General features: G+C 50.0%; 1 protein-coding gene across 3 annotated transcripts in view; it reads right to left on the reverse strand.

The window, feature by feature from the left end:
• Positions 1-5,540, reverse strand: part of CREB1 (cAMP responsive element binding protein 1) — a 49,671-nt gene extending 44,131 nt beyond the window's left edge. For 2 of the 3 annotated variants that reach the window (XM_056861051.1, XM_056861049.1), the window contains exon 1: positions 5,404-5,534. The gene's annotated coding sequence lies outside the window, so the exon portion shown is untranslated. Of the gene's footprint in view, positions 1-5,403 lie in introns of all 3 variants that reach the window. The other variant, XM_056861050.1, reaches the window with a different exon arrangement.
• Positions 5,541-6,000: the final 460 nt, after the last annotated feature.

Genomic DNA, 6,000 nt, shown 5'->3' on the forward strand with positions numbered 1-6,000 from the left:
GGGGGACTGAGGTTCAGGAGTGGTCGGTTCAGCAGGCCGCTTGCCCTGTGGCGCGTGGGGGCTGGTGGGGGGGCTGGCGCAAGCCGGCCCCTTGCAGGGGGGCCCGGCCCCCCGCTCCAAGCTGGCGCTGGTGCCTCGGGCCCCCCAGCACCATGACGGCCTCCCTCCTCGCATGGCCAGCCCTCCCCCGAGTCCCAAGAAAGCCCCCTACCTTGCCCAGCCGCAAGGGTCCTGGCACTTCCCGGCCTGGCTCTGAGCTCTGCCAACCCAGACCCCCTGCTGGTGCTGCAGGGGAAGGGGAGGGTGCCCTCCCGGTGAGGGCGGGCAGGGGGGAGCAAATAGGACGGTGGCTCTCAAAAGAAATCTCAATCGTTCTACTCTTGATATTTGGCTCTTTTGACTAATGAGTTTGCCGACCACTGACCTAGAGGAATGGGTTGTTTAAGAACATCACTTCTAAATTATGTAGGCAGGTTTCCTAGTAATACTCTGAGGCTATTGTCATGTTATGTATGACTTAAGTGCTACATTTCAAACACACTTTCAGGTTGCCAAAGGAAATGCGGAAGTGTTAAAAGTAAATAAAGTGATATGTGGTAAAAATTGCAGAAAATAAACAAGACAAGGGCCACATTTGTTTCAAAGATCAGATAATGACAGGAGTTTTCCAGAGCTACCACTGCACTGGGAACTATGGCTGTATTTTAAATGCATTTTCTGTTTAAGCATATATATTATGTAATATAAGATGAGTGAGCCCCTAGCAGAGAGTGGTAAACTGCAGTAGTGCAGTCAAAGCTCTGCACACAACCTGAGTTCAATCCTGATGGAAGTCAGTTGCAGGTAGCCAGCTCAAGGTTGACTCAGTCTTCCATCCTTCTGAGGTCGATAAAATGAGTACACAGCTTGCTGGGGTAAAGTGTAGATGACTAGAGAAGGCAATGGCAAACCACCCCATAAACATAGTCTGCCTAGGAAATGTTGCGATGTCACCCCATGGGTCAATAATGACCCAGTGCTTGCACAGGGGACCATCTTTTTAATATAAGGTGACCAAAAATGTATCATCTTTCTCTAGCCTGTTTAATGACAATATTCCCATGATACATATAATTTATCTGGAGTAAATGTAACCTAAAGAAAAGCTCTGAAAATTAACAGTACAGAAGCAATCCAGTACATTTGGAAAGCCTGCGCTATCTGGCAGACTGATATAAAATTTCCACAACTATTATTTTCCATTATAACTATTATTTCATCTTGTGATGAGATCCGTATGGAAGTAGCTCATGTGAAAGATCCAACTTCTCTGCACCCTCCTTAGCTACCCTTATGCTGACAATTAGATTTTTGACATGTTGTAAGATAACCAGATAGTTAAACAGCTGTTAGGCCTACCACAATCTAATACATGGGGAATCCCAGCAATTACTTTGTGGTTATTAGAAAACCGTTACTGACTACATCCTAGATGTAGGGTGCTTGAAGTATTAGCTGTCCCCTCCCTCTGCCAATTTATTCAACCCAACCTAAATTGATTTGAAAGAGGTAAGACAAGAACTCCCAATACATGCATACTGAACTTGACAAAAGAATAACTGAGTCTAGAACTGCAGAAAGACTAACTGTTCTAATGGCTGCCTTGAAGATGGGTCCAAAGACATAATCAACTCACACCTAAAGGCTCATTTGCATACAGGGAGTCATTTTGCACTGGAACTGGACTGTTCTCTGTCCAAGCCTGCAGGTATTACAGCTACCACAGTGATGGGTGAAGGGTCTACCCTCATTCAGACATCACAACAAACCTGCTTTCAGTGGTACGCAAGGAAACAGCTTGCTCTTGTTCTGGCACGTTCTCTTCCTCACAACTCCCTCTTTCCCTTAAACAACAGGACTGGCAATAATACCCGCTTTGGGAAGCCTTCAAGTAAACTCCCATTTGCTGAGGCATCTAAATGCAGGCACCGGGGCTAGCCAGAGTTTGCTTCTCCTCTGCCAACTGGATTCCAAACTGGGCAATTTCGAATCCCAGTTTGTTCAGAGGAAACACATTCCAACTTGCCCAGGCACCTGCATCTAGATCTCATAGCAAGTTGGGAGGTGGCCCAAAAAGGTTTCCTAAATCAGGAAGCTTTCAACCACACTCCCTGTACTGGGGAGCACAAGAACAAATGGTGTTCGTTGCCCATCACCTCACTGCGGCCTGCATGTTTAGAAGTACCTTTACGTTTGACACAGTTCCCCCCCCCCACCATTTCTTTTGTTTCTTCTACAGAGCGAAGGGGTTCACACGACTTTTTGGAGGTAATTTTTGGAGGGAAAGTACATGTGCTATGATGGCTGTTTAATATTAAAAAAGCAGAAAACGGCAGTGGAAAATGTTACAGGCCCTATTTTTAATAGTCAAAAAAATACCGTCTCTAGCTGTACATGAAATGGTTGTACTCTGAATACAGTCTGAAGGACCGCCCCCCCCCATCCACTCAAAACACATACCAGAAAACCAGCATTTCACGGACACTTTAAACAAAAAGCAATCAGAAGGCAACTTAATAAAGATGCTTGCCGATATATGTATAGAAAAGGCCAAAGTCTGGCCCCGCCGCTGTCCTGTAACTACCATTCAGAGGTATCCCGCACCCAAATATTCAGCCACTGTGGCAAAAAGCCATTGATGGATCCATCCTCTTCAAATCTGTCTAAGCCCTTTTGCAGAAAGCACAGTTCAGCTGGGAGAACAAAAAGGGTAGTATTTGGCTGAAAACTAACTAAAATGTTTGCAGTTGCAACTGTAAGAAAGAATCATAGAGTAAGATTTTTTTGGTGTTGGTGATGAAATTTTCATCGGTACTAAGGTGCCACCAGAATAGTTTTATCCTGTCAATACCATTAGAGATTAACAAGACTATGGTCTACAACTGCATTATAAATGTGGTGCAGCCCCCATCAATGGTGTCAACTTTGAAGCTATCTTCTACATCATGTGGACTTTTAAGGACATTCAATATTTAACCTTTCAATGTTGTAGTTTAGTCTGTTGCACATCCTTCTGTAAATACAAATCTCTCAAAACTTTAAACTGCAGCTTAAAACCCATGTCTTTCACAACTCACTCCCTTAGTGCATAACTGAAACTAAGCCTGAATATTCACATTTATTCCTAGTTTTATCTGAGCATTCCCCCCTCTCTCCTGACTTACTGTCTCCCACACCTAAATTTAGATTGCAAGCTCCTTTGGGCAGCTACTTCTGATCTAGGTTACTCTGTCATGTATACTCTTGATTATATGTAAACCACACTAAGAACCATACATTTTATAGTAATCATTGTTAATAAACCCATAAGGGCCTCATTTGTCACAGTTCTCCTCCTAAACATTACAGCCATACGCTACAATGCTGAACAAAACAGTCTGCTAAAAGTGGAATTGGAGCATGAATTTACTTGGGACCAGTCCAATTTTGCAAACAGTGAACCAAGAGGAAAACAAGTGTTCAAGAATACAGTGTTGATCCAAAATTCTTTATTAAGAAGGAACCTTTAAAAAAGGCCTTTCCAACTTCAACATAACTTTTAAAGCACAATTTTCAAGCCATGCTTTAAAAAAAAAAAAAGTGGTGGAAGGGGGAATTAAGCAGGTTTTTGACTGGACCACCTGCTAAATGACCCTGGGATCTAGAGATGGAGCTTTGCAGTGGCACAAAAGGGAACCGCTTCTGAGCGGCAACAGCAGAGGCGGCTGGCTGGGTCACCCCCTTCCTGCTCTTGACAGTGCCAGGGAACTCCCTGCCTAGAGAGGGGTGGGGGGAACCAGAGTCTCTGGCTACGGGTTACAGGAGCGTTTCTGAGGTGGGGCGGCCAGGCTGAAAGGGGGGGGGGCGGAGGGAAGAAGCCTCCCTGAATCGGGATCCAGTTCCACCTTCCCCCTGAGGCAGAATCAAAAAGGATTCACTTGGGGGGGGGGGGAGAAAACTTAAAAGGGGGGGAGGAGAGACGCTGCGTTTATAAACATCGTGCCAGTGAAGAGGGAGAAGCAGCAGCTCCGTTTTCCCTCCATTTCGTCTGCGGCCAGTAAGATTCACACTTCAGCAGGAAAGCTGAGGGAGGGGGAAGGAAGAAATAGCCACAAAAAAACCCACTTTCATGTGCAAAGCAAGCGCCTCACCCTGACACCAGAGAAGTGTAATTCACAGTGGGTAGCCGTGTTAGTCTGTCTGCAGTAGTAGAAAAGGGCAAGAGTCCAGTAGCACCTTCAAGACTAACAAAAATATTTTCTGGCAGGGTGTGTGAGCTTTCGTGAGCCACAGCTCGCTTCTTCAGATACAGCTTAGAACGTGAATCCGTCTGTCTTTTACGTAGAGGAGAGTGAATTCAGACAAGCATTAGTATGTAAATGTTAACAGTATGTCAATGGGAATAGCAGTTTTATCCTGCTATTCCCATCACGCCTGCTATTCCCATTGACATACTGTTAACATTTACATACTAATGCTTGTCTGAATTCACTCTCCTCTACTTAAAAGACAGATGGATTCACGTTCTAAGCTGTATCTGAAGAAGCGAGCTGTGGCTCACGAAAGCTCACACACCCTGCCAGAAAATATTCTGGTCAGTCTTTAAGGTGCTGCTGGACCCTTGCCCTTTCCTACCACCACCAGAGAAGTGTGTTCGTGGATTTTTTTTCTCCCCCCCCCCTTCAGCGACAGGGGGTGGCGAGAAAACATAACTGTGGAAGGAGCTCTGCGGTGGCCAAATGGCGGGCAAAGCTACCGGGGAGAGAGACGGGGGGGAGGGGGAAGATAAGAGAGACGGGGGGGGGGAAGAAATCCAGTGCTGGTATCACCCCCCCCACACTCCCGGCCCCGCAGAGCCCCGCTCTCCTCTCCTCATCGGGCCGCTTCGCCCGGCCGGGCCGCCGCCTCCATCCGCCATTACTCTTTGTTCGTTGCGCGGGGCCCGAGCGCGGCGGCGGCCGTGAGGAGAGACTGAGGAGGGGGAAGGCGAGGGAAGGGGGGGGGAGGAGCGGCGTCGGCGAGGTGGGCCGGTGTGTCTGTCTGTGCGGAGGAGATAATGGAGCTTTTTTTTAAAAAAAGGAGAGGCTCCATCTTTTTTAGAAATGCGGGCGGGGGGGGGGGGAAGAGCGGCGGCGTTTCCCGCTCGGCGGCGCCAGGCCGAGGCGTTGCCCCCCCCTTCCCCCGGCCGCCAAGCCCAAGGCGCCCCCCCCTCCCCGCCCGCCTCAACGGCCGCCAGCGCCGCTGCTGTCGCCTCCGCCCCTCCCTCTCTCTCTCCCGCCTTCCGTCCTCCCTGTTTTCTCTCTCTCTCTCTCTCTTCTTCCTCAGGGCCTCTCCTTCCTTCTTTTTCTCTGTCCTTTCCTCGGCTCTTTCTTTTCGTCCTCTTACCGGCTAGAGGCTGCTCCGTCACTGCTTTCGTTCGCGCCTAGGCTCTCGCCGCAGTTTTATTCTCTCCCCCACGTAACACACCGCGTCAAACTACACCTCCGCCGCGTCACTCACATAACACACACACACACACACACGCTCGCGGGCGGGCGCGCTCGCTCTCGCGCCCAGCCCCGGCGACAGGCAGGCAGCGGCCGACTGAGACAGCCAGCCAGGGAGCAAGCGCCGCCGAGCGTGCCTCCCTCCTCCGCACTCCTCCCTCCCTCTCCCCCCCCACCACCCCGACTCGGGCGCGGTCGGAAACAGCCGAGCGGGGGCCCCCTCACGGAAACGACCGAACGGGCTGAGGGGGGGGGGAAGGGGAAGGAGGCATCGCCATCGCGAGAGCCTCGGCGGCCGTTTTCTCTCTCTCCTCCCCACCCACAGAAATAGCCGAGGGGGGAGGCTTCGCGAAAGTCTGCCCCTCCCCTTCCTCCCCCTCCCAATCTGCCCCTCTCCCCCCAGTCTGGCCATCCTCTTCCTCCTCAAGTCTAGGCCCCCTCCCCCAGTCTGGCCCCCCTCTTCCTCAAGTCTAGGCCCCCTCCCCCCAGTCTGGCC

Source organism: Euleptes europaea, chromosome 15 (genome assembly GCF_029931775.1).
Source record: "Euleptes europaea isolate rEulEur1 chromosome 15, rEulEur1.hap1, whole genome shotgun sequence".
Taxonomy (NCBI): Eukaryota; Metazoa; Chordata; class Lepidosauria; order Squamata; family Sphaerodactylidae; genus Euleptes; species Euleptes europaea.